The following is a 3717-nucleotide window of genomic DNA, read 5'->3' on the forward strand; positions in this document are numbered from 1 at the left end:
TCACGACAACCTGCCCTCACCTGGCTCATCTCTTGGTAGACATTGTCCCACACATCTCTGTCATTTGCATGCCACAATGGTGACAGTCTTCCTGGCCATGCTTGTGACAGGGCCTTTTAGTTTCTGACTGACACATTCCAGCGTGGTTTCAACTGTTTTCACTTACAAAGGCAGGTTTCCCTTCCCAGCCTCACATGGCGGTGGTCTCAGTGGAGTTCAAGAGGCTGTGGGCTGTGAGGAGGGGCAGCAAAGAACCCCAGCCCACCCCAAGCAGGAGATGGCAGAGTCCACCCAGCTGTCTGGAGACAGCCAAGACCCTCGGCCACTGCAGTTCTCCCCACTGAGCCTGGGCCCCCACCCCCACTCCACACTGGGACAGATGCTGGAGGGGCAAACCCCAAATACCCTCCCTAACCAGAAACCGAAATACCAAAATCCACCAGATCCCAGCCTGGCCTGGCCAGGTAGTCTGACTTTCCAATGAAGTCAAAAATACAGATTTTTAGAATTAAAATGTAAATGTTGGCAACTAATTCAAATTCAATTTTGTGTGTGTGTGTGTGTGTGTGTGTGTGTGTGTGTGTGTGTGTGTTTTGCATGGAGGGCTTTCTGGTGAAAACCAGACCCCACCTGGGAGCAGGCCCCGGGGGGACAGCTGTGGGAGAAGAGGACCCCTCCCCCGCAAGTGCAAAGAACAGGCCATGAGCTGGGCACAGATGCCTCTTTCCGAGCCTTCCCGGGAGTGAAAACCGGAAAACATGCTAGACAAATTCTGAAAGAGCTGTAACACCTTATATTATTTGAAAAGTCTGCAGGTTGAGTTTATCCCAGACCCTTTACAGCTTTTTCCTTCTGACTGATGAGGCCTCAGCTCAAATGTCACCTCCTCAGAGAGGCCCTCCCCGATGGCCCTATTTAAGTTGCCCCCACCAGAGTCACAGTCAGCGATACGCACCCTTCATTTCCTTCTTGGCACTGACCCCTACCTGCAAGTGCCTCGTCATTTGTGGTTGACATCTGCATTGTCCACCAGCACTTAGGCTCTGTGAGGACAGAGGCACATGGCCTTGTGCCCTAGTGAATCCCAAATCCCCGCCCTGAGCACAGTGCCTGGCACAGAACAGACACAGGCAATGAGTGCTGCTGAAATTTCCCCATGGAGCCAGTGGTGATCTGTCCAGGATCTCCAGCCCTCCCACTAAATGTGTTCAGAGATGGGGACACTGGGGCCATCCTCCTTGTTCCACTCCTGGTGAAGAGCCCTCAGACCCATAGGATGGGCTTGTCAATATCACCTTCTCAGGTGAGCCTCATACATAAGCAGGTTCGGTGGGTTAACCAAGCCTACATCTTTAACCCATGTGATAACCACAGTACCGGGGGTCTGCCACCAAATTTTTTCTATCCTCAGTCCTGCCTTGGGAATTCAGACTCTCCCAGAATTCAGAGTTTCACAGACTCAGAAGAGAATGTGATGCTAGATTGTTCTGAAATGTTTGGTAAAGCAAGATCAAATGATTACATTTGTGATCTGAAATCATTTGTTTGTGTCATGCCAACCCACACCTCCTTCCAAATTATTTTCTTTAAATTCTCCCCAGAATGGGGAGCAGTATTAATTGTTGCCGATGAAAAGACTGCCCCTTTCATCAAAGCCATGAACTTTATCTGCCATTTTTGAATATAACACTGGCTTAGTGAAAGTGATTGTAAATAGCAGGTCTTCTTTGTGCATTTTATGCTTCCAAATGTGCTAGTTGTAATAAAGAAGCGAAAAGCTTAAAAATCCTCTCTTGTAAATGTTTGGAAAATTGCACTAGAGTTATTTCTTGCTCTTTGAGGGGAGAGGTCATCCTGCAAACGCACAGTCACACCTGTTCGGCTCCCCCAGGTTCTGAATGTCACTAGATCCCCACTCACCCCCGACCTTGGCAGGTCAGACTCTGTGAAGGATGCTCACTGTCTGTGCGACCTCACACCAGGTACAGGGACCAGGGGAAAGAGGCACATCTGGCTTGTAGGACAGTCCTGCAAGGCTACTTTTCTGGTAGGGAGGTGACACTTTCAAAGGAATGTCTCATTTCTCCCAGCTCCAGTCAGTTTCAACAACAGGTGGGGTTTTCTTTCCTCTCAATTATTATAGATTTTTTTCTAATAATCAAAGTCACAACTCATTTTGAAAGTTTTTAAAAATAGAAGAAAACAAGATTTTAAATCACAAGCGATTCCAACACCGAAGATAAGCAGCATTCGCATTTTGCTATGTAGTGCTCCTATTAGACAATATACACACATAGATCACACTTACACACTTATGCATTTTTGCTTCATTAAAATAGAATAAAGCTTTATGAGCCAGGCGCAGTGGCTCATGCCTGTAATCACAACACTTTGGCAGTCCAAGACAAGCAGATCACTGAAGGTCAGGAGTTTGAGACCAGCTTGGACAACATGGGGAAACCCCAGCTCTACTAAAAAGATGAAAATTAGCTGGGTGTGGTGCATGCAGCTGTAAGCTCAGCTACTTGGAAGGCTGAGGCAGGAAAATTGTTTGAACCCAGGAGGCGGAGGTTGAAGTGAGCCAAGATCTCACCATTGCACTCCAGCCTGGGCAACAGAGTGAGACTCTGTCTCAAAAAAAAAAAAAAAAAAAAAAAAAAAAGAGCTTTGTTTACACTAAACAATATTTTGTGTCCATATTTACACATAGATAACAACAGATCACTATTATTTTTGGTATATGCATATGTAGATATAAGTATTACATGAATTTCCTACTTTTTATTCAGTTACAGTTATATCACCTATCAGTGACGTAACTTCAGCCAAGACAGAAGTTTATCTCATAAAAACCAAGACTGGGCTGGGCACAGTGGCTCACACCTGTAATCCCAGCACTTTGGGAGGCTGAGGCCAGTGTTTCACTTGAGGTCATGAGTTCGAGACTAGCCTGCTCAACCTGGTGAAACCCTGTCTCTACTAAAAATAAAAAAATTAGCTGAATATGGTGGCACGCACCAGTAATCCCAGCTACTCGGGAGGCTGAGGCATGAGAATCACTTGAACCCAGGAAGCAGAAGTTGCAACGAGCTGAGATCACACCATTGCACTCCAGCCTGGGCAACAGGGCAAGACTCTGCCTCAAAAAATTAAAAAGTGAAAACAAAACTGGAGGTTGTCAGTCTGGGGTGGCATTAGGGACTTTCATTTCCTTCCAGAGGACATTCTGCTATCCGCAGAGTAGAAGCCTAATCCTCAAGGTTCAAGGTGACAAGAATAGCTCCAACCATCATATGCATATTCCAGGAAGCAGGTCAAAGGATGGAACAACTAAGAAATGACACTAAAGATATGTGTCAGTCCATTTTTGTTGCTATAAAAGAATTCCTGAGGCTGGGTTATTTATAGAAAAGAGGTTTAATTGGCTCACAGTTGTGCAGGCTGTACAGGCATGGCACCAGCATCTGCTCCTGGGGAGGCCTCAGGAAGCTTCCAATCACGGTAGAAGGCGAAGGGGAAGCAGGTACATCACATGGCGAGAGAAAGAGCAAGAGAGGGAGGAGGATGTGCCAGGCCCTTTAAACAACCAGATCTCCCATAAACTCAGAGCAAGAACTCGGTCATTGCCATCCGGATGGCACCAAGCCATTGTGAGAGGGATCTGCCCACATCACCAAAACCCCTCCCACCACGACCCACCTCCAACATCAGGGATCA

General features: G+C 46.8%; 1 pseudogene; it reads right to left on the minus strand.

Annotated features, from left to right (window-relative positions):
- Nucleotides 1-726: 726 nt before the first annotated feature.
- LOC129041805 (U7 small nuclear RNA) lies at nt 727-792 on the minus strand (annotated as a pseudogene).
- Between the last annotated feature and the right edge of the window lie 2925 nt (nt 793-3717).

Source organism: Pongo pygmaeus, chromosome 6 (assembly GCF_028885625.2).
Source record: "Pongo pygmaeus isolate AG05252 chromosome 6, NHGRI_mPonPyg2-v2.0_pri, whole genome shotgun sequence".
Taxonomy (NCBI): domain Eukaryota; kingdom Metazoa; phylum Chordata; class Mammalia; order Primates; family Hominidae; genus Pongo; species Pongo pygmaeus.